This window comes from Passer montanus, unplaced genomic scaffold (assembly GCF_014805655.1).
Source record: "Passer montanus isolate IOZ18808 unplaced genomic scaffold, ASM1480565v1 scaffold42, whole genome shotgun sequence".
NCBI lineage: Eukaryota > Metazoa > Chordata > Aves > Passeriformes > Passeridae > Passer > Passer montanus.
In genome coordinates this window covers 1,681,480-1,709,245 of record NW_024369041.1, presented here as the reverse complement: position 1 = coordinate 1,709,245, position 27,766 = coordinate 1,681,480, and the positions used below count along the sequence as shown (strand labels likewise).

General features: G+C 40.2%; 1 long non-coding RNA gene across 1 annotated transcript; it reads right to left on the bottom strand.

Moving 5' to 3' along the window:
• Window positions 1-1,688: 1,688 nt before the first annotated feature.
• On the bottom strand, window positions 1,689-27,707 carry LOC120507303. Its single transcript, XR_005628723.1, has 3 exons — window positions 27,619-27,707; window positions 21,915-22,214; window positions 1,689-1,820 (listed from the first exon to the last, which is right to left on the bottom strand). It is a non-coding gene; the product is annotated as an uncharacterized LOC120507303 (long non-coding RNA).
• Between the last annotated feature and the right edge of the window lie 59 nt (window positions 27,708-27,766).

The following is a 27,766-nucleotide window of genomic DNA, read 5'->3' as shown; positions in this document are numbered from 1 at the left end:
AGAGAAACAAGCTGGGAACAAACCCAAAAATAACACAGGGAGAAAGAACCAAGAATGTAAGGCTAAATGCAGATCTACCCATCCAAACAAGCTCTTGGGCCTCAGCTGCTGTTATATGCCTAATGATGTTGATTTATGCCAACTGAAGTATTGGCCCATGGTACTGAAGAGTGCTAGGTAAAATAATGAAATGGTGATGTTTAACCTAGTATTTTTTCAAACAAGGTAAAGAATTTAATCTAACCACAGCAGGATGTTCACCCAATTTTAACATTCAGATTTTATACAAATAGACCATTGCTGACAACCAGCTATACTTAAGGGACTCGCCCTTGCCCTCGTTCCCCTTCCTCCTTTTGGTTGATAACACAAGGTTTAATTTATGTCTTTGGGAAGAACCCTTTTAAGATTCCAGGATGCTGGGGTCACAGAATGAAGCTATGCTTGCCTAGGCCTAGTGCCATGTGACCCAATGAAATAAGAAAATTCCTTAGTTGTCTGAGCTGCTGTGCAGTATTCCCTGTGAACTCTGGCAAACACCCACAAGAGAAGCAAAAGGGAAGGTTTTGCTGTCTGTCTCAGGCCCTTCACAGCCACTGGCAAATTGCAGCAATCATCAGCTCCTACTTTATTGGTATTCGGGACCTGTCAGCATTCCCCCAGCCTGTGATGCTGGATACAATCTGCCATTTAGCCACCACAGTGGAGCATGTTTCTCAAGCCATTACAGTGAGCTCTCGAGGCAAACGAAAAGTCGTCTCATGAATACTAACACAGCTCTGTCATATTGACCTGTCTGCGTTCCTGTAACCCAAGAAGAAAAAAACCCTTACCCTCCAGGCATCTATTCACCATGTCACGTTTCCTTTTTGAAAGCTTTTCAAGGTAAGACATCCAATTTACTGCCACTTCTTTCTCTGCAACCTGATAAGAACTGATAAAATTACCAGGCACAAAGACGCTCATGAAATATTCCTATTTCTCAGCACACACAGGAGTTAAGCAAGAACAAACAGTTCTCAGCAAAAGTGTCACATTGTGGGGGACATCACGATCGTTTGGGAAGCAATGAAAAAAGGAAAGCCGTGTTTGATAAAAGCACCATACCTTATGCAATAAAGGCCTCTACAGAAATCTGGTCAAAGCCACCTGCACCTGATTCAAATGTTCTGTCAGTCTAAATTTAAGCAAATAGAGTATTTTTTCCTTCAAAGACATCAAAGCAATTGGCAAAGCACTTGCTGTCACAATAGTCCCAGGAAAAATGCATTATCTCCACCTTAACACACAGAGAAACTGTGGTAATGAAAGGTTCAAGCTATCAGAGGGTGAAGGTGTAAGGATAAAGCTGGTATCCTGAATCTATTCTTTTCTGGCCTTTAAAGTATTTTTTAACTCATTTTTGAACAAAGTAACTCTTTCCATGCCTGGGAACTCTGAAAAAGCCTGTTCTTAGTGTGTCTACTTCTGCTACTCAGACGCTGGGAGCATCAAATGTTCTGCAAAACACAGCATGAAAGGCAAGACATTTCCCACGCTCACTTCCAGGGGCATAAATAATCATTGAAGGGAGACATATTTTAGACAAAGTGTTGGATTTTAATTTTGTTTTTTTACCCAGTGTTCTGGATGCTTTCATCAAGTTAGTCATCACATTCAAAGGGCTGTGATGCCAGAACCTGGGACACCTGCATTTCCTTCTCACATGTCCTCGCAGCACAAAGCTGGGGCTCTGTTGTGAAGCTGAGTCCAGGAGCGTAATTCCAAAGAAATTCCATTTTTCCTTTGACTGTTAAGGATGTCCCCAGAGCTCCACATGCCTAGAAAAGGTCACAGGTGAGAACTGGCAGAACAATTTAGGTCAGCTGTGGTTTAAATATAATGTCATACTCATAAGCCATAATATATGCTGGATCCTGAAGGTCTTTTTAGCACAGGAGATATTATTTATGTGGTTTTGCTGATGAAGTTGCATGGAAAGCATGCCTGAAAATTGAATGTATTGGCAATGTTAATACAATTATTACTTTTGGTTTTCCCACAGCTGGTCAGGATTTGGTATTGGTTTTCCTGCAGACATATAACTTATTTTAGGCACACTGCTTTAAATAAGCTTGGCTGAGATGTACAACAGGCTTTAAACTGAACCCAGCTTCATGTATGGCTCTGGCAAAACACCCAAAGTTCTTCTTGCTTTAGCTGTATAGGTTGACCAAGGTTTGAGCACCCCTGAGCAGTTTGATCATCAGTAAAAGAAAAAGAGCAATTATGAAATCTGAATAATTTCCTCAAAGTTTGGATGTGGGACCCCTATTCAGATAAGGGTCCTAACTATTCTAACTCCTGGATACTGCTTGATATAGCCTCACACTGAAATACATGGTAAACACTGAATTAATTTTGGAACTTATTAAAGACTTGCTAAAAAGCAATAAGAAAAATAATGTTTGTAAAAAGGACAAGTTGTGCATCAGTTTGTGTTGGAACTGCTCTCCTAAGCAAGCCTGGTGTGACTTTCCTAAGGCATCCTCCTGTTTCCAGGCAACCAGGTCTGTGCTCCTGCCTCTTAAACTGTAACCATCCTTGCACTTTGCTTATTAATTCTTCAGCAAATGGAGGAAAGTTTCCATTTCTTTTGATGGCTAATGTACTTTATGGTTCATGAAGCAGCCCTGGATTTGGTAGTTTCTATTTAGAAGAAGCTCAGACTAAACTGAAAGAGCCATCCAGGACTTGGAGGTCATAGGAGGATAACAAAGTTCTGCCTGATGCAATTATGAGAGCTAGGAAAACATTTTCAGATTTATTTTTTTTCCCCCCACAAAGAAAAATAATGTCCAGGTATTTTGATTGACTGAATAGCTTTGCTAATGTTTAATCAGATGGCTTCTGGAAGAAACTCTGCTGGGAAAAAAACCCACACCACTTTGAAATGAAGACATTTAGTTGGATGCCTCCAGGATGAGAGGTTTAATTCTTTTTCTACCTTAAAGCATTTCCTGCTTTAAAGGAATTTTTGAACAGAAATTTTAGCCCAAATTTGGCAATGATTTAATTTGAAGAAACTCTTTAACTCCTTCTGAAATGTTCATACATACATGTATTATTTAATATTAATTTAAAAACAGCAAGAGAGGGCAAATTTGGCTCTTACATAAATCCCTATCCCTGCCATACTGGAAACACTCTTCTACTTTTATTTTAGGCAATTAATTTTTGCTTTCTTCTCATGACAACACCATTGCCCTGTACAAAATAAGGTAATTTGAATAAAGAAGTACCATTATTTTGTAAGAGGGAAGGAAGGAGACCAACATTTGGAACAGATGCCCAGATGCCCCATTTAGATGATCTATTAAGTATTTTCAGTTTTGCAATAGAGCAGCTAAGAGCTAAGTGAGTTCATTACAGCCCAGCATTATGAGTAACTGGAACAGGGACCCAGTCTCCAGAGTCCCCTTTGGTGCCTGTCAGGTGTTATGCAAAACTTACTTAACTTAGAAATCACCCGTTTTTATTCATCAGGATGCATAAAGACTTCAATTTTTATTGCAATTTGGGAGCAATGCAGAATGTTTTACAATCAAAACTAAAACTGCATGTTTGCATACAATCACAGCTTCTTTGTTCTTTATATCATTAAATAACCTCAATTTGCAGGGATGGGAATGGGGCAGACCATACTGCACACAGTGATTTTTTTGGATGGTTTTCTAATCTTGGAATGATTGAGAGCTACAGAAAGAAGTGGCACAAAAACTTCGGGCAGGAAAATGCATTTTTAAGTTCCATGTCTCAGCTGGCTCCACCCTTGCTCACAAGCACTGAAGATTCAAGGAGGACACGGACAAGGGGCAGCTCAGGACAGCACTGAGTCTGCTAATTGGTGACACCAGTTTTCAGCAGACCTTAATCCATGGAGAGAGGAACGTAAATGGACTAGCAAAGAATAAATGTAGACCCAACTCAACACCTGGTGTAAATCAGAGTATTCCTACTGAAGTGGAGTATATATACAGGCTTATGCCTTGCAAAATATCTGAAGTGGAAACATTCTCAAACAAGGAGCTACATGTTCTGAGACAGAGAGCTCTTGCTGAAGAGATTTACAGCAGGAAAAGACATTCTGTTTTAATCTAATACGAAGATCCAGTTAAGCTATTTTTCAGTGACATTTCAGTTTGATAATTACTGAGTTATGCTTTGCACATGCTTACATGAAAAATAAAATAAAAGCTAATTTTAGAGTCCTCAATCAAGCCTGCAGTTAGTCCTAAATCTTGATGAGCGGCTCCAGTTATTATCTTCTATTTTTAAAATATTTTGATTGATTTTCCTATTCTAAAGAACTAAACTGTAAATCATTTCTGCTGGTTCCAAAGTTTTTTTTCTTTTAATCAGTAAGAAACAAATGAGCTCCAATACAAAGAGAGAGGAAAAAAAAAATCACTGAGTAAAACCAAGATCTCCCAGCTACTGGGAATTTCTGCCAGGAGAAAGCAGTTTGCATTGTCAAGTTGCTCAATATGGATCTTTTTCTGAAATAAAGCTACTTCTCCAATGCTACTCACTCACACCCTTGTAGGCTATCATATCTGTCCCAGTAACAGCTGCCAGCCTTGGCCAGCAAGGAATGTGGAGCTGGTGCCAAGGTGCATCCTTATTGTGGCCAACACATGGATAGAAAATGGGATCTGCACAACAGTTCCCTGCAGTACTGGGCATCCCAGCAGAACTGGGCCTGTCCTGTGGAGTAGCTGTGGGACTGCTGCGCCCTGCTGAGAACACCCCAATGAACCCTGACTCACCTGCAGGCAGGAAATTGTTTAATACTCCCTGTTAAAGTCCTTTTTTGGTTCCTCAGTGAAAACCAGGAGTGGAGAGAGTGCTTGGGTCTTATTGACCTTGGCCACAGGTGTGATGGGAGACAAATCACACCCCCAGTTGAAGCAGGCAGTGCTCCCCAGCTGGGAGAGCAGAGAGGCTCTCACCAGACCTGCCCTGGCTGCTCCTCAACACACACATTTTGAGGGACAACAAGGGTAGAAGGAAGACAAGCACCTCCAGGAAGGAGATTCTCCAGGGGCAGAAGCTCTCTGGGATCTTGTAAGTTCCAGTGGAAATGGTGATAAGGATATTTCTCTCTCAGGCTGATTTTATTTTTTTTTAACCAGCTGTATGCAGGCAGAGACCCACGGCTTCAGCTGCAGTCTCTGTCACCATTCATTAGCACAGCTCCTGATCTTCCTGATTTTGGGGATGTGATTCTAGCCAATATAACAAAAAGTTGCTTGTAAGAGAAAGATAAATATTACTACATCAGGCCATCCTTAATGCTAATGTCTCCATGGAGCATTACAGAAGTTTTGGCTGCCACCTTTCAGTCAGACACTTTCTGGGAGGATAAAGAAGGCTTTAGGCTCTTGCTTGCTCTGTTGCCCCAGCCATACACCTCACACTAGAAAAGCTTAAGTGTCCCTAGAGTATTTTGGGCAGGAAGGAAGGAATCATACCCACTGCCCTACTCCTAACCCATTAAGCTGAAGCTAGTTTTCATCTCAAGATTTTCACTTGGGCTATTTCAATTTGTAAACCTCCATTTAAAAAAAAAGTACCTGTAACTCCACATTCTCTTTTCACTGTGTCAACAGAACACCTGACAGATGTTAAACATTATTTGCTTTTTGGCTTTCTACTTTGCCTAGTTTATTCCAACCTATGAAACGTCAAGGACATAAAACATCATAAAAATCAACAGCACCAGTAGCAAACCTGTCATTCTTAGGAAGAACATTCACCTCATTAAACTACAGAATTTCCAAAACCACTGAAATGCAATTTATATACAAAGAGTAGGACCTTCTCTATTAATGAAAAGGGATGTGGAGAACCTTCTCTCCTAGATCATTAATGTCAGTCAATCTGCCATGGATTTGCAGCAGAGACAAGGAGGGAAGGTGTGATCTCTTCTCAGGCAAATCTGATCAGTGCAAGAACACAGTTCTGGGACACTCACACCTCCTTCAGCAAATCAGGTTATGCCATGTTGGAACTTGTAACCAGCATGATCACAGCAAGGGTGACAGGGCTTTGCAGGGCTGGTCACAGGAACAGAGGCACATTAGCATTTCCATGTGTTGGACCATTATTTGCTCTTAGTCTCAGAAAATGGGAGTACAGGACTAATGTGCACAAGTTAACTACCTGGAACCAGAAGCAGAGAAGAAGCTATGCTTGCCTTGCTCTTCCTCTGGCTAAGCTATACAGCTGTCAATTGATAATGAAGCCCTTAAAGAGCAGCTGGATTCAATTCTGGAACATTCCCATACCCAGCAGCATTCCATCACCTTGCCTGTAAGTAGGAGGCAGATAAAAAACCCAGACAAATCTTGGGATGAAATGCAAGGGGGAAGAGCTGGCTGGCTTACATCAACGGATGGAGAGCCATCTGAGGGAACAGCTTCTTTTCCTTGGAGTTCGCTGTGGTTTTGCAATCTGTTGGTGTGCCTGCATGTGCCAAAATGCTCTGTTAATGTTACTCCAAACAGGATACACATTGCCTGAAACATTAAGCCTCGTGCAAGATCACCGTCCTACGTGCTTGTGCCTGAGTCACAGAGGAAGAGAATGATGCTCTTTGGGTGGCAGCATCCAAAATGAGCTCACCATAACAAACAAACGGGCCTGGTGAGGATTGGCTCTTGTCATTAAAATTGCAGGCATGCTCTGGGTTCATCCTCAACTGCTTGTTGCTTCCTGATGATTCCTTGTGTGAGACAAGCTCCAATCCATGTTGCAGCATGAATCATAATTCAGTTTATCCTCTGAGGCTGTTTTTTTTTAATTCCACACATCCTTGCTTTTACTCTCTTCTGAGAGGTTTAAGGGCTTTTCATTCCTTAGGGATGAACCCCCAAACTCATTACAGACATTATTATTATCAACAGCAAAAAATGAAATACAACTTATTTTACCTATTCAAAGATTTAAATTCATTCTGTTTCCTTCATAAAACAAGCTGAGCAAAGAGTCAAGCAACAGCCATTGAAAAATACCTTAATTTGTGATAATGTGAAAAATATAATGAGCTGTAGAAGCTGTGTCTGAAGTTCCCTGGGACTAGCATTGTGTCCCTCCCAAAACGCTAAATAGTGAGGCTGAGGACCATGTGTTTTTCCCTACATACAACAGATCACCTTCTTAGTCCTTCTGGAACCAGAAAGTGACTTGAGAAACCACTCTCAGTTAACTGCTCTATCCAAGAGCATCAGCCCCTTGACCTGGAGTAGTAAATAACATAAAGATTTTTGTGCCAAGATTCCCCCATGATAACACAAGGACAACCTGCATGCATTTCATTTTTCTCTTGAGGAGTAGGGCTCTAGCTCTTGCTGAAGTTGCTGGTGTTCCTACACCTTGCTCAAGGTTAGGCTTCGTCTCCTACTGCTGGCACAATCTCTTCCTGTCCCTGTTGGCTCTGTTTCCATCTTGTCTCTTGCTCTAACTGCAGGCTCTTGCACTCTGACACCACAGAATCAGCTTTCTCACCCACCACTGTATTTTCCTACTCTCTTTCCTAGAAGTTAGGAGGATGATGTTGAATGATGCTGCCCTTTGGCTCTGAAGCAGGAATTATCCCATTAAGTGCCTTACAGTGGCTCTCTGACTTTATTTGGGACTGGTCTTCTGACTCCTACAGGAATTTCCCTTATTATTTTCTGCATCTTTCCTGCTTCCTCAATGTGCTGTGTGGGAAACCTGGAAAAGTTAACTTCCACCTGGGAAACCATGCAGCTTTCTGGGCAAGACTGAAGACAACACAAGTCTGTGAGGTCATGAGCTTAACACTGAGGGCCTGCTTTATTGGGAATGCATAGACTTTCTCTCTTGGTTCTCCCCATATTTTGCCACATTCTGAGAAAGAGTATTCCCTCTATACCAAAAGACCCCCTGTGACAACTACGTGGCTGTCCCATCCCTCCCCTTTTGCAGGACAAAAGCTGCCTCTGGTCACCTTGTGTCCTTTACATGTCCCTGCTGACTGTGTCCACAGAGAAGGGCACATTCCTGCAGCTCTGTCCCTTTAGAAGCCAGCACGTGGGTGCAGAGGGAAGAGCTGGAAGCCCACTGAGCCAAACTGACTTTCTCCACCGCCACAACTACACGTGCTCCTTCTCTAGTCACAGCCAACTGAAAAGAGGACAATGACCCCAACTCTTCCTTAGGCCACCCGACTGAAATATATGATTTGAAGTTGAGAAGGACCCTCAAGGTTTGGGACAGGTTTTCTCAGGGCACCTCACAGGTTTGCAAGAAATTACTCTAATAGTGAGGTAAAAATGCAGAGTAAAAACAGCAAAGAATTCAACTTTACTCTAGACCTCCACCATGTGCACCCCTGAATGTAATTAAAAGCAGCAACTGATGCCTTCTGCCCACTCATCTTCTAACAGCACCTCTCCCCAAAACCACACACAGCCCTGCAGCCTTGGAGCAGGGCTTGCAGCCCAGATGGCTGCTCTGCTCCCAGCCTCAGGGAAGTGCCAAACTCATATTTGGCTTAGACCTGTTGATTTACCTTCAATAACTCAAGAGGAGTGTGGTTGATGGTGAAAAAATAAATAGGGCCAAAAAACAGCTGAGAGTGCAAATGAGAACAAGCACAAAACATGAGAAGCAGAGTTAAAACAAGACAGAAATGGAGAGGAGGGAGGTAACAGCCAGGACACCTGACCAGAGTGCCAGCAGGCAAGGGAGAGATGGCACCTGCCAGGTGGGCAGCAGCAGCACTTCCAGTTCGCACAAGAGGAAGAGGGAAGCTGAAATACATGTCCAGGGGCTGCTTGAGAAACTCACCTGCCCAAATTACTTTCTTCCTCTGTAGTTCTCCAATTATCATGTGAGTGCAGGGCTCATATGCACTTTGTTACTGCAGGCTGGTAATACCACCACATATCCTTCCTCACCCAATGCCTGCTTGGCCTCAGCACCTCTAGACCACAATCTATTGACTTGATGCAGGGTCAGGTCTCACAGCTCTCTGCAATTGATGAGCTCCATTTAGCTGCATAGTTTGAAGTAAGGATTCTGCCTTTTAATGTGTAAATATTCCAGCAAACCAATTCCCCGTTCTAGTCTGAGGATTAGAGTTCATAAGGTCAGCATCTGGGACTATGTGTAGCATAAAGAATTCTATCACCCATTGCAAGAAATACTGAGAAAGAGTGCTATACCATGATCAAGGGTAAGAAAGAAGGGCAGAATATGCCTGCTGATAGAGGAACAGTTACAAAACATTATTCTCCTGCTCTGGTCACTTTACATTTTGCATAGTTGGTGAAAATCCCACTTTTCAAGGAACAATAATTTTTTTGCTGAGTTTTCTCAAGTTCAGCCATTATTTTACAGTGCTCTGAGGTGTGTATGTGTCCATAGTCACTATCTATGACAATAAAATGTAACATTTCTTATTTAGTATTACAGTGAAGTGAGTAGAAGGGAGGTAATAGATATGATATACATATGGGGAGTAAAAGCAGAAATCAGGAAAATCAAGAGGAGAGAAAACAGCTCTAAAGATTTCAGTTTTGAAAGCTTGCTTACTTTCTCTTTGCCTCCAAGATGCTGGGATTTGTTTGGGTACCCCTCTGTGCTGTGCCAAGCTCAGCTAAAATAGATGCCATTCATTTCTGTCTGTGCCTTATTCCTGATCTCCAGGCAGTTTTTCAGCAAGGCACACAGTTCACTAACAAACCTGACACTGCCAGGGCATTTGAAAACCTACCCGCTGTATAACAAATAGCTGCTCTTCTTCGAGAAAGACCAAACAGACCTGTGATTGCAATTGTTATGCAATTACTGTGATTGCAGCTTTGCTGGACATTTTGCTGAAATGTCTCTGATAATCAGCGAGGAACAGGACTGACTTTTCACAAGTGCCAACATCATCCATTTAGGACTTACAGTCTGTCTCTATCAACAAGGCAGGTAACGTTCTGTGCTCGTATTCTGCCACCTGTGGTATTTATTCATTCCCAGTCTGAACCAGAAAGACAAATCTGTTCCAACAATGCTGTAGAGCAACCAAATCTTTAAGGAAGAAATAGCCTGGCTGCAGGCCAGACTCCTCTAATTAGCCCATGCAGAGCACACACTAAAAAAGCCACCTAATTAGACACATGGCAAAACTAAAGCTCACACTGCTCAACACCACACAAAAACTCCATCCTTCTCTGCTTACACTCAGCACATTCATAAAAGATGCAAAATACATTCAATTTCAAAATACAAGTGGAAAATCTCTTTAAGGCGTGTAGGCATTTGAAAGATGTGTGTAAAAGAAGAGAGAGAGATGGGTTTGTCACATCCCTGGGAGTCTCTCTAGCAAGCACTTTGCAAAATATCTCTGCATGTTTGGCTGCTATTGTACTGGAGGGGTGGGGAGAAAACACACAGTCCCTGGTGGTCCACCTGCTTCCTTTTAGGTACTGCTGCCTCGGGCTCTGGCATTGGTAATTACTTTATGCAGTCAGCACCAGTTGTCGCCTGTTTCATGGTTTTCTCCTTCATGACTGGTGATTTGTACCTGTCAACATAATGGCATCAGCAGGTGCAGCCACGGTGGGTGCCAAACTGAACCTGGAACTGTGACAACGATTCCAGCAGCTCATTTCAGGGACTCGACGGTCTCATTTTTTCTAACTGCTCTGAAAACGTGCCCTGTTCCCAGACTGAACAAATCTGCTGTTGTGGAAGTTTTTATGCAGCGAGTATGAGACATACATTTGTTCCTTAATCATCAATAACACTGCAAGGGGCTCTGATATCCTCCACACAGGAAGAGCCATACAATTACATCAGCTATTGGGATGGATACTTACATTGAGGGCATCATTAAAAACTTAAGGCTTAAAGATGAAATATTTACTTATTTTCATTTGAAATTCAAGCCAAGGTTGGAATCAAGGTTTCAAATGCTTAAAGGATAGTGGTGACCACACTCTAGTTCTTCTTCCCATCTCAATACACAGTGCAATTCCTACACAAGTGAAAAGTTTCACTGCACTTCAGACGTCCACCTGGTCATGCAGATGTGATGTAAGGAGGAAGAAATATAGTAGCATTCATATATAGTTCTCAAACATATATGGAAATATATTATTAAAAGCACACAAAAAATACAATGTAATGAGTTCTCATTTTCACAAAAGCTAATGAGCTGGATATTTGACTCATTTTCTCCTATTTTATTCTATTTGGAGACTTAGTAAATTATTTTTTTAACACTCTCATTGCCAGCCTGTCATTAGAACCTTGCAAAACCACAAGAAAATAAGAAGCAAGCTGAAATTCCAAACCAAATTCCTGGACTACAGGAGATAAATCTGTAAGTGAACACTAACTATTCTGCAAGTTGCAACAAAATTTACGAAGAATGTGAAAACACCATGCTAAACAGTATAATTGCTCAAGGTTTTATGGTTATATGCACTAGACAAACCCCAGAATACTCAGCCCTGTCTTTCTAGTCTGTTTTTCAGTGCCACAGATCTCTACAGCACTGAAAATTTGGCAATCCAGAAGTGATGCAAATGCCTTTTGCACAAGGATGAATTTTACTCAAGATAAGGAAAAACTGTATGCAGTAACTACTCAAATTATGATTTCCAGTAGCTTTGACAAATCACAAGAGGCCATGCAAAGTGGGAGCCTCGAGGTTTCCCAGTTCTGTTGGACCTGCAGCATGCCATGGTGATACCACAAAGGTCACAATGCTAAAATAAATTCCAGCTACAAAAAAATCCTCTGCCTTTATTAATCTCTTAAGCTTCCCAAATTTGTCTACTCCTACTCCTTTATTATTGCACTTTAATATTTGCCTCTGCTCATACTCTAAAGTCTCTTGGAAAGGTGGACTCTATTTATTTACTTAAACACATTGTCTAAATCCAAGGTATTTGTGAAGAAGTAAAATTGGCTACTGCCAAATACAGATGGAACTGTTTCAAAATCTGAGGCTTGTGTGGTTTTTTTTTTCTTTCGAAACCCTTAACAATAGTTGGCAGTGGCATTAGGGATGGCAAGGTAAGAAATACAACAACAGTAACCACATTTTGTGGGTTAGAGGATTTGAAACAAACATTTTGGAGCATTACAAGATTACTGCTCACAGACAGGAAGGCCCATCCCACACCTTTTCCATTTTAGCTGACTCTTCTCTTGAAGTGTCCCAGGATGTGGGATTTGGTAGGACACTAGTTCTTTGACTGCAGAAATTACTACTGAAAATCTTTGTTGTGCTTGAACCAAATTAAATCATAGTGATAAAACTTAAAATTAGATATTGTTTCCAGTTTTAAACCACTAAATCCTTTATTTTCTAAATAATTTTGCCTCTTGGTGCTGAGGCCTCCAGCTTGTCAGCTCTAGTAACATCACTGAATTTACTTTAACTCATACCATGAGAGAAACTGTGGCAGAAATACCAGCCTGCAGCCTCTGTAAGTCTGCAACTGGCTTCACCTAATGACTCATAAACACACATACACTGATTATTTTCCAAGCACCATCAAATGGAATGTCATGAAAGCCTTGCCCTTTATTCTCAGTGTTCCTGAAGCACAGCACAACAAGAAAATTCCACAGTCTCAGAGATTTGCTGCTCAACCCAGACAAGCTATTTACCTACTGGCAGGCTTGGAGGGCAGCTATTTTCTTAGATAGGACACAGACATATGACACCTTTTGGAAAGAAGATGCCATCAGAATACAATCATGATTACTCTCTTTTAGTAACATGTATTTTTTAGCTGGTGTAAAGCAACAGGGTAGTTCCAGGATTCATCAAGGCCTTTTTACAGTGCATTTTCACTGAAATCTGATTCTTTTTCAAGAGGCTCCCCTATGAATGCTGCATGAAAGCTAGAAGAGAAAGACAAGGCGGATACAGCTCCTTTTTTTCCTTTTTCTCTGCCTAGCACAGAATTTCTAATCACAGTTTTAAAACATCTGTGGCTGAATTTAGTGTTACTAAAAAAGCAATGGTAATGAAAAGAGCCATAGCCAAAGTGTGTGGGATATGTCTATGTCAGGTCCTGCTGCACTCAGCCTTATCTGACTTACCCACCACAATATCCTTGATTTCTGCTGCCTATTGAGGATTCCATAGCTTACCTTTCCAAAGCTCTTGACACAATTATACTGAAGGACTTTGTCATCCTACTGATTATCTTTTGGCTCTTGTTATACAACTGCTCTATGGTAACTTTGAGAATGTGCTGTTTGAAATCACATAATTGTTTTGGGTTTAGGGTTTCTTGTTCTTGTTTTTTGCATTTGTTCAACTCCTGTCCCAGGGGTGTTCTAGTCCCTGACTGATGTTCTATGGTACAGTCAGTGTTTGTTATATTATTGCAAAAGTTCCATACTGTTATTTCCTTATCACAAAAGTTTCATACCTTCTTGGTGTTTTCTCACCAGCAGCTCCTCAGAGCAGTGATTCCAGAACCTCCTCAACCTGCCAACTGACTCCAGAACCTCCTCAACCTGCCAACCCACTCTTTTACAGCACTCTTCTTCTTACTGGTCACAGCTGTGGCCTGTTAAAGTCAGGCCTGTTCCTAATCTTTGGTAATTGGCCCAGCTGCAACTCCTTAGGGGTGAGGTTACTTTCTGCACTGTCTTTATTTTCTTATAGTCTATCCCCCCACAAGTGTCAGAAAATATGAACCTCTCATGTCCTTAAGCCCCTCCCATTCAGAAGACAAAGACTGTAGCAAAAAATTCTAGGGTATTGCCTCATGTCCTACTTAATGCCTACTTAATTAAAATGGAAATGTTTCTGACTCCTATAGTTCAGCATTTCAACCTCTGCTCAAGAGAGATATATTGATGAGATCTATTTAAGAGCTTCTTAATTTCAAATGATCTCATTAATCTTCTTTCTCAGTTATGTGATCCCCTCTGATAGCCTTTGAGTGAACTGTTTCTTTGTGTGGCACTCTGAGGGCTGGGACTCAAACAGAGGCTTGCCCTAGAAGACAATCAGTAAGTGTCAGAAAGCATCTCACTAATCTTCTTTCTCAGTTATGTGATCCCCTCTGATAGCCTTTGAGTGAACTGTTTCTTTGTGTGGCACTCTGAGGGCTGGGACTCAAACAGAGGCTTGCCCTAGAAGACAATCAGTAAGTGTCAAAGCATCCCACAGGCAGCAGCAAAGTAAAGAGGGGAAAGAAGCATCAAACATGCAGCCTCCAAGTGCATTAGAGCCCCCACTCCTGTCATTGCCTTGTCCCATTTGCTTGTACATGCACACCTCCCCACTGCTATTTTGGCATCTGAGGTGACAAAGTGGTAGGAGAATAGGTCTGCTCCACTTCCTTATACTCAGAAAACCATAAACCCATGATGGTTATTAAGGCATTTAAAATTAATAAATCTAAATATACTTGGTTAAGGTGGCTATGCAACTTTGTATATAAATATATTTTTTAAAATCCCACTTTCTTTGTGTGACCGATCTTCAAATATTGTAGCAGTAGACCTCAAAGCTGCAAATGCAATAAAGGGCTGCTGGGGTGTCAAGTGTTGCCCTTTTTTCACACTAGAACATTGAGCTGTCAACAGAAAGAGTGATCTGAGTTCTAGAAAAGATTCTCAGCGGTGCAGCTTTCCCTGCAAATGAGTTCTCTCAAGGATAGAGTAAGAGCCTCTCTGGCATGTGAGGTTTTCTTTCCATTACTTGGAGTTGTTGTAAATCATTAACTGTCCCTGAAGTGTTGCTACAGTTGCTAGGCAGAGGCAGCTAATTTATTAGACTTCCATGTGGCAAGGAAATCCAGATTTAGGCATTTGGAAGAAAACTATTTCCAGCCAAGAGGGTGGGATGCAAGGAGAAAAGAGAAAATCTAAAATATACTTAACACTATGTTTTTCTCCCAAAAAAATAATTATGCCTAGTGAATTTTTGAGAATCTTTACATTATCACATATGGTAAATACTTAATTGGAGGCAGCTGAACCGACAAGAGCAATAATATTCTAAAGTTGCTGGATATTCTGATGTGACATCAGTAGATTTTTTTCCCCCCCATTTAATAGAGCATTCCTATTTTCTCCATGGCATGTTTTCGCAAACAATTTCTCCTACTTTTTATTTTTCTATCTAACAATGTTCCTGGCAAGTTTTTCCAAGCAGCAGGCTAGCTGATTTACTTTGCAATGTGCCACGCTGGGCAGCACACCCAGCAGCTGCTGCTGTACTGCATTCATTGCTTGCACCTTGAAAAATTACACAGTTCTGAAAATCACTCCTTTTACTGGGCTGCTGAATTGCAGGTGTGTGTGTCATCATACACCCCTGAGATATGGGAAGCAGAGAATTAGTCTAGAATTTGAGAAACTGCCCTACCTTCAGAGGACAAAAGCCAGTTTCCTGGATGCACGCTGTAAGTCTTTGCTTCTCATTTCTGAGATGCACAAACTTTTGTTTGGCAAATTCTATTTGATTTCTTTTCTTCCTCCCTTCCTTCTACTATGATTAAGAGTGCACTGTGCAGCCAAGACAAACTTCAGGACTCAGAAATTAGATGTCTCTCTCAATATGCCATCTTTTTCGCTTCCCAGCTTTTCATCCTATGCCATTACAATTGCATGCCTGACAGCTTTTTCATGTTCATTTTACTGGATGTGTTCTTAAATGAAAAATAATTATTTTATGTCAAATACAATTGCAAGGGGGAAGGTCTCCAACAATAACCTCCATCCCACTAAATATGGAAATAAGTTATCTGTAAATATGCCTACAATTAATTTTCCCAGAGAAAATACTATTCTTTAATTCTCTAATGACAAAATATTCCATGAGGCCTTTCCCTGTGACTTTTATCTGACTACTAAATCTGATGGTTAAATCTTTACTGCATTTCAATAAGATAGGTGCAGGTTTTTGTGGATAGCATCAGCCAGTGTTGTTTTAACCTCATCATTTAAAATTGCCTTTCAATTGCCTGAGCTGGGATTGTGTTGAGGCATCCACATTCTGGAGGGCTTCTCAGGCTTCCTATGGTAGCAGCAGTAACTGGGAAACAGGAAAAGCTGCTTAAAATAGTTTAAAAATAATTAAAGGATTGTTTAACTTATGTTAAGGCCAAAGCCAATTCACTCGGTGCAGATTCGATCTGTCAACACCTCTCTTCCCATAGGCACTGACAAACAGATGAACATAACTGGAATAAAAATGCAGAAAGACTTCAGATGTGTTGATCTCTTGATGCAGTGTGTTACATTCCCTCTGCATCACCAGTCTGAAATAATTATCTTTTGTACACTTCTTACCTTCAGCCCTTCTAGGCCTACAACCAGTCTATCAAAAATCTTCTTTTTCTGGACATATTTAAACATATAAAAAATTTAAGTTGAAATCTGAAATATTTTGGAATTTCAGAATCAAAATTATTCTGACAGAATTATTTCAGAATCAAAATATTTTGTTTTGGAAAAGTTGCACCTGAGACCCTGCACACCTGCCAGAGACATTTTATCCACCAGGATGGCCAGTGTCCCTCCTTGTGTCACACACTTGCCATGCACGTGGGCCATCCTTTCTCATGGATGAGACTTTCTGTGACAAGTCCTACCATGGGACACAGTGAAAGGTAGATGTAGGGCAAAGGAGAACACCTCTGGACCCAGAGAGCTGCTCTCCCCACCTTCCTGCTACTGTGCCTCCTTTAAAAAATACACAAAGTGTTAACAGATTAGTTTTTCTGTGGCAGGCAAGAAAATACATGGCAAAAAATTGCTTAACTGCAAGAATTTTGCCATCGTCCTGCCTCCAGCCCAGTCCTGATCAAATTCACACATTCAAAGTAGCACTCTTTATATTATCAGGTATTTTCTATGAGACATTTTTATTCCTTTTATCTTCTTCCTACTTTTCCTCAGGAGCAGAGATTGTTGAGCTGCTATTAAATATTATTTCTGGTTGGAAATAGGAGGAAAGGTTGATTTTCATTCCAGCTGAGCAAAATCTTTTAATTTACAGAACCTCCCAAGCCACTCTAATCAATTAGAGAATACATTTATATTTTGTTTTGATCATCAACTAATTTTGATTCTTCTAGTTTGTTGATTAAGCTCTGATTAAACATCTGCCTCTGACAATATCTAGCCTTTAAGTGGTATCGTATTGTGAAGAATCCATTCAAAATACATATTTCCTGCCTTTATATGACACCAATTTTGAAAGCAATAGCATAAAGAACAGTAAAGAAAGAGAGTGATCAACAGCTAGCAAACAAATCCTATTCACAACCACAAGTTGATTTACATGAATTGTGAGTATTTCTATTTGTCTATGGTAAATCTACGGATTCAGCTCAGGGATTACTGAATGGAGAAATATAAGCAACTGCCTGGCATACTAATAGGGAAATCTCCATAGGGCACTCCACCTTTTCTGTACCACAGACTAAACCAGATTTTTTCAAACAATGGCACTGTTAAGAAAATGCTCACTGAATTAGCACTTTAGCTAGATATATTTTCATCTAAAGAACACTGTGATTAAGCAAGCTTATCTCTATAAATGGGCTGTATTTTAAAGGAAGACAAATTAGTTAGGATAACACAAGGACTGATCCATGCCTTGCCCCATAGCATGAAGGAAATATTAAGAACTCTATCTTCTTCTTTTTTCCTTCTTTACTTTAATCTCATCTTCATTCAGTTGCATTCCTGATTTGTGACCTCCTTTTTGTTTCCACATTTTCTTTTTTTTGTCACCAGGAAAGAACTAGGAAGGATGGAACATGAGGGATGTCTGATGAATAGATCCAGAAGAAGCTCTGGACTCAGCAGGGCCATGGCTGCCCATGGTACATTGAAGACCAGCAGCACCAGATCCAGGATGCCATGGGAGATGTTCCCTTCTCCTCACTGCTCTTTTCTGTGCTGGTAGTGAATGCTGGAATTCTGGGAGATGGTGAGGGCCAGGAATGTGGCACCCGAGCCCTGAGCTGGGCTGAACAGAGTAATCTTTCAGCCAGGTTGGAACAGATAAGAGGGAAGGTGGCAGGAGATTAGGACCTAGTTTGGAACATGGTCACACACACACAGGGCTGAGCTCTTGAAAGGATTCCTTGATAGTGTCAAAAGGACAAGACAGACACGTGGTGGTTGTACAGGACAGCAAAGTGCTGCTGCCAGGCTGTGAAGTCACAGCCGTATTGAAATCCTGGCTCAGGGCAGAGAAACGCAGGAGGCGAATCTTGAAAAATGCAAATGTATTTAGATTTAGAGGAACTCTGCTCTCAAATAGTAGAGCCACACTACCACAGAAATACCTCAGGAAGAAGAGTGGATAATTGTTAAAATCATCAGACTGCAATGAGCTCTTGGTAAGCTCTTTGATCTTAGGGATACAGACACCCAGCTCCTGACACAGCCCAACAGATTCCCTTTTCCTGCCTCTTCCACAGTTATTAGTTTTCCCTGTCTATTCACTCACTCAAAGACAGGTCCTACCTACCACATCACTGGAATGAGCACTGGGTCCATACATTAGTCCCTCTATTTCATAGAATTGAAAAAAGAACAAAAAGAGAAAGTTACAGAAAGCTGGTGTTAAGGGAAGATAGTTATTTCCTTGTGTACAGAGTACAGGGTTAGAAACTTATTTGTTGAGGTAAAATAGGTTTTGAACACCTCTGATTAGCTGCACCTTCCTCTTTTACAATAGTAAAATTAAAAACCAGCAATGGAAACAAAAATCACGTGAGGTCATAGCAGCAGTATGACACATCTGATGTAGCATGTTTCCTCCACAGAGTAGCATATTCCTAAGGTACCTCTTTGGTCTTGTATTTTCCCCATAATCTATCATGTCTGAATAAATGTAAACCTAAGACATATTTAAAGCATTCACTGTTTTGAGCTGGCATTAGGGCCTGTGAATTTATCTCTCTCTCTCTGCTGTAATTATTAACATTCTGAGTTGCTTCACAATTAACAACTGCTGCAGGTGATTTGTAGGGAGGAATAAAAATATGAAAAAATATTTGCTTTATAAATAGCAAGGTGAATATAAATAGCAATAGATCATGGTTTTGTCATATTAACAGAAAGTGAAAAATTCTTATCTCAAGTTTTCTGATTCCTTTTCTCCTAAAAAAATCTTACACCTATGTGCAAAATATTTATATTTTCCCCTACTAATGGAAAGCCATAATTCTTCTCTGGTTGCACAGTCTGGAGAAGAGATCTGGTCTATTAAGCAAGTGATCTTGCTTGAAATATTACCAATTATATATTGACCCAGGCTAACAAATCCATCCATACTACATGCAAGCAAAACTCCCATCTACTCAGTCAGTGAGAAAAAGCCACATGTGTGCTCTGTGAGATGCTCCCTTCTTGGTATCAAGGATGCCATCTTGATGCCAACATCCATTATTTGTTTTATGCTGCAGATGCCACCACCAGGTTCAGTCACGCCCACCTAACAGAACTCTATATCCATGTTTCTAACAGGGTTTGACAGTGCAGATTCTACAGACATTCCCTGGGTCTGATGGTTCTCATATCCAGGCCCTCAAATCCCTAGTACAGGGAACACCGTAAGTAAGCACCATACCTAAATCAAGACTATCTCAGAGGAGAAAAGTACTTTTTCCAGGGCATCCCAGTTGTGACTGCCACGCACCCCCCACTTCTGACTGTGGAATAGCTAATTCAAGAGAGACTGAACGAAAAAGAAGACCCGTAAATAATTTTCTATTCATGAACTGTTGCTTAAATGTGAACTACTACTTAGCAGTTCAAGAGAGGCTGGATTGTACTTTCCAGTACTGTTTGGACTGGCCAGTCTTTTCCAGTGAAAAACTTGGCTTTCAGGAAACCATGCCTTCTGCAACCAAACCATTTTGTTCTAAAGGCTGCCTAGAGACTGTTACATGTGCTCAGGTAACAATGACAGATTTCAGTCTACTGCAGTTAAAATGTTTCACTTCAAACATGCTTTTAGACAGAATGCCAATATGTGTCATAATCAACCTCAAGCTCATGCTGAGTAGCCTTCTAGTCTTTGCTAGTCCTCCTGAGGACCAGGTTAGACAGTTCTCACAAGAAAGATTTTCCATTTAAATGTATCAACCTTTCAAATCTCAAACAGTCGCTACTATATGAGACAGCAGAGACAGTAAGCACATAGTTTCTGTGGGTGTATTCACACCAATGAGGCCACTCTGGGTGTGCTTTCCTCTTAGTTCAAGCTGTGGATTTGCAGAACATCAACACCTAAACTGTCAGTCTAATTAAATGTTCATGAACAATATTCAGTCCAAATAATTCACCACACCGAATAAACAATTCTATTTGCCAGGCTTGATGATAACAAACTTTTTGTTTCCATTTAAACACTTCTGTTTGTTCTGCTATATCCCATATTTTATGTTAAATTACATACATTTTACAGGCCAGGTAAGAAATCTAGTGATATTACATAATGCTGATCTCACTGCAAAAAACCAAGTATCTTCTCAATTGTAAGTAGTTTGCCTATAGAAAGACATTATGGATATCCTAGAGCTAGGATTCTTTAAATGTCTTTACATGTAGAATAATAGAAGTTCATAGTAGAAAAACAGAAGTTCAGAGTGTCATCTGGAAGTATCTTTTATCTTGAGGCCATTCAAACAGGGAACAACCAGTGGAACAATGAGGGAAGTTTTGAAAAAGACGAGGTCTGAGGGAAACCCTGGATCCCTTTATGGATAGTGGCATGACAGCTTTAATAGTGGGAAGCTGTCTAGCTGATCTCAAGTTATGCTGTGGAGACTCTCCTCTTTTAACACATATCCAGGGGAACATGTCAGAAAGTGTCTCCACAGGCCTAGTTCTATGATGTGGATTTTGACACAGATGCTGTTCGTAGTCACAAAAGTAAAAGGAAGGAAGCAGAGTGTAAATTGAATCTAAATGGGCTCCAGCACAGCAAAAATAAAAACATTTCTTGAAATCAAATTTTCTTTTCAATCCCGTCAATAATTTGCACTTGCAGTTTTACTATGCAGTTTTGCTGATCAAGCGCTCCTAAAATAAAGCAGTTGAACAGAGTAGGTTCCTATCTTCTAATGATGAAGCCAACCAGAAACTGGAGATGACTGACAATTAGTTACTTACCTTTGCTGTAATTATGGTATTTGGCCAGTAGCTTTTATTGAGGTAGGTTAGAATTTCTTGCTCATCTGAAATAACTACTGCTTTTACATGAACTTTTTGAGGTTTCACTGGCCATTCAAGGCATAGAAAATTTCCCAGGTGCCCATTTAAGAATATAAAGATATCAAAAACTGGGTAATTCATGGAACTCTTTATAGAAAACCCAGGCTTTTGAACCAGTATGAAATAGTATACTGGTTCTACCTTGAATGGTGTGAAAAGTAGCTCATCCACAATTCAATCATACTAAGAAAATATTGTAATTCTAATCATTACATAAGGAGAGCAAAATCTGACTACCAATCAGTGGAGAAAACAGACAATTAATATCTTAATTCAGCACTCCTTGCATAATTTCACTAGAACTGTACTCACCACTTCAGCAGGAGTTGCTGCTGTGCACACAGCAGATGCCAAGTCTGCTTGCTGTTTCGTGGAGGGTGAAAGAGTTATTGGAAGAACTGACAAAGTACTTCCACAGAACAGTGCACAACAAGACCCAGTGAAAGTCCAAATCTAACCATGAAATCATCCTGAACCCTCTAGAAATATGCAGAAGGCTCTCAGGAGAAAACATGAGTTATTTTCTAAGTACAAACTGAAGGCAAACCTTAAAAATGAAAACCGATCAATAAGCACAAGAGCATTAGAAATAAGAAATTAGAAATTTCTTAATTAGAAAATTAAGATCTTACCGTGGTTGTGGTCAATAAATCCTCTTAGGCTTGGTTTAGTTCTGACGCAGTCATTTTCTGGGTTTCAGCAGATTCCACAGTTCCCTCTATGCACCAGGAGAAGTGTCTCTGACATGTTGCACTTTTGTCAGGTTGTCTGTCCCTGTCTCTTCCATCAGTCTGCACTGTGCCATGATGCTTCCCTTGCTGGGCTCCCTTGGATCTGGGAGCTGCTCTCCCAACAGCATTTTCAGTAGCTCAAAGGGCACAAAAGTATCCCTTCCTTTCCAAACAGTCTCTCATCTCACAGACATTTCCTTTCTGAAGAACAAAACATATGAATAAATAAAATATGTATTGACAACCATGATAAGGAAAAGAACTCTTCAATATAAGTACATTTTTCTGTACATTTTCCCACATTTCCTTTTATCTCAGAGGGTCTTCTTTTAATTTCTAAATAATTTCATTTGTGATGATTTTAATTAAAACAGTAACCCTCCATATATATATATGTTAATTACAAATACACTACAGATACAGAAGTACCCACCTTTTTTTTTTTTGTGTACAGGTGTTTTATTCCTTGCTAATAAATAGTAGGCTCATGCAGAGATGTATGATAAGAAGGAAACGTCACCAAACAGCTAATTATTAATATTTAAAATTTTGTTATATTGCCACAGAGACCTGCATTGGCATCTGCATATCTTAATTAAACAGCAATTTAGGAAAAAAAAATTATTATCCTCCATAACCTGTCTGATCTTGATTTATAGCATTGGAATTTGCTTTGGTCCACCACCAGTGGATTTGTTCTGGATTTATAGAAAACATTTTATTGGCAAAGAATACAGATTTCATATAACAATTGTGATTGAGTGCAGACATTAAATGTTTAGGAGGAAATGCTTTTCTTAAAAAATATTTAGTAAGATGTCCTCTGGAAAGAAAGCCCTTTCATTCACCTCTTATCACTGCTGCCCAGCCACTGCTGTTCCTCCAGGTTTTGTAAAGATCCAGATTTGAACAGGTAAGAGATTCGAGGCAGTGCCACCACTGAGAGCAAGGCAGGCAGGCTTTGGTCATCAGGTAGATGACAGCTTAACAATTAACACATGCACACATTAACACCACCTGCAGAAATGCTGCCCCTCTAGAGATGGAGACTTGCCTGGAGTATTGTGGCAGGAGAGAAGGTTTAGGAAGCAGGGAGAGTGAAGTCTGAAAGGAAATGGGCCTCAAGCTTGTTTCTGTAACACAGCACACACTGCTATTACTGAATAAGGCTGTTCAACAAGGAAATCACTGTTAGAGTGCAAGGTTAAAAACCCTGTCTTTGAGGCAGTAGTGTTGTAACACCAGTGCTCTCAGGACAGGGAACCACTGCTCACAGTAGGTACTATATTATTAGAGGAACTGGTATGGTTGGAAAGAATAAGTCCATTTTCCCTGTACCTTATTACTTCTCAGGTGGAATAATGTCCTTAAATCACGTCCTTTCTCATTCTCCTCTCATTTCCAGCTTTTAGGCTGTCATTTTAATGTACTTTTCCCTCCTCGCCCTACAACAGGGCTCCTGGCCTTAAATGTCAAATACATTGTCTTACAATCATCTAACAATTAAATAAGCTACCAGATTTAGAATACAGTTACTATAACCCATTACTTTTAGAACATCTATAAGACTTGGATGATTACCTCCAGTTATTCCTTCCAATTGCAACTATTTTATGATTCTATGGTTATAATTTATAATCTTAAAAATTCACGAATCAAGACATTCTGTCTGCTGAGAAGAGAGAGATTGCTAGCACATAGAAACAATTCATTGGCTTGGCCATTCCTTTTTAGGGCTCGCAACACTACTGTTGAGGGAATTCCCCACAATTGGAAGGAGCAGACTGGCAATCAGAAAGTCAGTTAGTCATCTTGGTTTTATACTCAGTCCTTAAAGGTTTTCCAAATTTTCTCTCCTTTAGAAAACCAAAGCATCTCAGAGAAATACATTTTTATAGGGATGGCTGGCAGAAGGGAAGGCTCAGCTGAATTAAGCTGAGAAGTCATGCACTGGGTTTCAGTGAAAACAAACCGAGCCCTTAATTGATGCAAACTTATTTGGGGATCACTAAATATGCAATGACCAGAATCAGATTATTTTGGACCACGGCCATGTTGTGCCCTACTGTTGGTGCCGTCCTTTGAGCAGATTGCTGAATTACTGCTGCTCACAGCAAACACTGAAAAACAACTTCTCAGCTTTACTGTTCATATGCTCAGGAATCTCACAACCTCCAGCACAGGGCAAGCAAGGAGAATTGGTTATTTATCAGGGGTTTTGATGAGGGGAAAATGCAATGCTTCTGTGTTGTGTTTTTTTGGGGTTTTTTTTGGTTTTTTTTTGGGGTTTTTTTTTGTTGTTTTTTCTGGATTGAACGTAAAAAGCAGAGCTTTTCCATTGTTGTTTGTTTTTCTTTGGGGTTTTTTTTTGTTGTTTTTTCTGGATTGAACTTAAAAAGCAGAGCTTTTCCATTGTTGCTTGTTTTTCCCTTAGAGGAGTCATTAAAACTGATTGCTCTGGCTGATTTACAAGAACTCAGGTTAAAACAATAAAGAACTAAAATGCTTGCTGAGAGGATAATGCAATTTGCTTTTCTAGTTATATCAGTGCAGGTGGGCACAGCTCTGAGTCTGAGCATTCCTATAGAAAATATCCTCAAAGCATCATGTTAATAGACAATAGAAAACAGTCAGAACATTTTTCACAGAAAGGATAATTCCTGGAGGCAGAATATTTTCTAGTGAAATGAAATAAATTAACTTTTTAAATTAACACTGTGTGACTTATGCAGATATTACACACTAACTAACCCTTTCACCTCCAGTTAAAAATAGTTTGCTGATTATAGGAAGAGCAAACTAGATTAACCCTCTATGCCATCAGGTAATTTTATTACTCAAAGGTCACAAAATATAAAGCAAAGGAAACCATATGATCTGAGATGAGAATTTCTATGCCATTCCTTAACTTAATACAAATATGCATAATGGCAATCCTTTTCAAACTGACAATGTTTCAATGTAAATCAAACCCACACACATCTCTCCAACAAATACTCCAAAAAAATCCCTTATTACTTTAAAGCAAACGATCCAGCAATCAGCAAGTGCCTGATGGGAAGGTGGCAGAGAATACTTGTCCTGCTTGACTAGAGCTGCATAGCCTGTGACAAAATTTGTTATTACAGCTGTATTTTCAACACTGGAATATGAAAGTCACCCTGCTGTGGATGCTTGGTGTAGTCCTTCCCCTTTCTTTAGGTTCTTACTGCTAAATCCTAGGGGGAAGTAAGAAAGACCCAAATGGATCAGCTGGTGCATCCACCTGCCCCAAATCAACTAAAGCATTTCTGACAGATGGTTCTGTAACCACTCTAAAAACCTCCAGCTTCCCTAGCCTCTATATGTAATCTATTCTAGTCCTTAATTATCTTTGCTACTGGAGCATTCTTTCTACAAAGCTCCTCCTAAAACTGCTTTTGTTCCAGTTTAAGCATATTACATTTTTCCTCACAACTTGAAGAGAACAGTTTGTTCCTCTTCCTCCTTGCAGAAACTTTTAAAATATTTAAAGCTTGCTGTATCTCTCAGATGTTTAGGCTAAAATTCAGTTCCTTCCATTTTTCCTCACAGGCCAGTACAATATCAGACAAAGCTTGTAAGAGGACAAGACAGAGAATATGAAGCTGCATTTTCTACCACTACCTGGAATTTCAGTCTGAGGAAGTTAAAGCAGAGTTTAAAAAGAGTCAAGGCACTTTCCATGCAGAAATTGAATTATGCTCACATCTGAAAGCTTCTTCTACTTTGGCACTTACAGGAGTCTTATCAAACAAACAATGCAGCCACCTTTCAGCAAAGTGGCACAGGTAGAGTTCAGAAAGGTTACAGGCAGTTTCAACTACCTCTGAAACAAACTATGAAAGAGCATCAGGAAAAGTTTTTTCTCATTTCTTCCAATCAACCCAAATATTCACATTTACATAATAACAAATCTTGCTATTTGGAGAGTTTCTTCTTAACGATATGGAAAAGATTGTCCAGGCCACCAGAGCTGCTGGGCTGACAATCTCAGCAATCACTGGGTCCAGCTGAGGTCTTTTTCTGCTTAAAGCATAGGAGAGTGTGCCATTTGCCTTCTCTACCATTTGCTAAGCTCCAGCTTATCCAGCATACTTGGTGCCATTGAAGTCTTCTTGTATTCCTGATTACTTTAAAACCCATCCTGGGCCTTCCCCATTGAGAAAGCAGCATAAAAATACTGTGCATTTGGCAATAAACAGATTATTGTGGAAGATCAGTTTTCAAAATAGGAGAAACCTTGTTCATCCTGCTTTAACATGAAAGCAGACTGCATTACCAGTTTTTGGCTGTTTACTTTGCACGTGTTAGAAGTGCTACTGACAAGTTCAGTACTTCCTGCAGTGGCTGTGCCTCAGAAAGGCAGGGGCAGGCAGAGGCAGAGCTGTGCCTCTTACACTGAAGTTGTGCAGAGGCACTTTGTTTAGCAACATGGGCTGCAGGCTTCTCACAGAGAGCTGTGCAATATTTAATGGCCACTACAAATGGAGGATGCAATTCCTCACTAAGATAAGAAAGCAATCTCAAAATTAAATCTGCAGTTGGATGTACGTGGCCAGGCCCCCTCATGTTTCTTTGCTAAGGCTCGTGAGGAAGGAGACCATTACCATGATGTGTTCAAAAGAGTGCAGAGGGAAAAAGCATAGCTTTACATCATCTGATAGAGATTAGAAATGTTTAGTTGCATTCACAGATCAAACAAGTTAGAAAAATTTATAGCTCTTTAGATAACTACTGATTTTGGAAAAAAAAGAAATCAAATGTACCCTATTTTTCCCTAATTTTTTCCTCTATAAATTGACAATTTCTCTAACTTTTCTATATATTTACTCTAGAAGGGAAAGTTAGAAGATAATTTTTAATGGGTGTAAAACAGTGAATATGTAGGAGAGCAGCTAAGCCTCATAAGAATCCTTCTGATAATAGAGCTTGCTTTAATTATACAGATGAGAAGTCAGCAAATAGCATTTTATATGCAGTCTTTGAGACAAGAAATGCAGTGCACAGTCCAAAATACTAGAATTCTAGTATCAAAGGAAACATATTAATCCTTCCAGCCCCAGTCTCCTTCTTCTGATTTTTAAATATATGACTAAAAAAATAGAGATTTGTGATAGTCGAAATTAGTACAGAATAAGAAAACCTAGTTTTAAATCACAGGCCCCAAGTGATGTGTTGTATCTTTGTTGCAGCTATCCAGCTGCAGGTACACTGGATTTCTTTAGGTAGAAGAAAGGACTCTGGAGCAGAGAGGCAAGAAAGAATTTCCCTAAGGTCACCCAGAGGCAGGGACAGAGCCATATGCCTGAGTTCCAAGCCTGTGTTCCTTTGACTGCCAATATCAGGAGCACTGACATGGATGCAGTTTGCTGTTGTGCCAGGTAACACCACTCTGATCAGTACAGCCAGTTCAGGCTCTCTAAAGAGAGCAAGCAGGTTAATTTATGTCATCAGTATATGGCAAAGTGTAAATAAAGCAGCTGCAAAATAAATATGAAGCAAAATCATAGATTCCACGCTGGCCTTAAGCATCTTGCTTTATAACCAATGCTTACTTCAGTGTTAGGAGGTTGAGGGTAATTACCTTCAAAGCACAGGTGTCTGTCACAGTGAGTCCTTTCTCCACCCTTGATGGATGACATTGACAGCCAGTTGGCATTTCAGGACAGTCCATGCAGACCTTTCAGGCCGTACAAGAGGGGGGGGAAATAATAAAAAAAGGAAGTAATTAC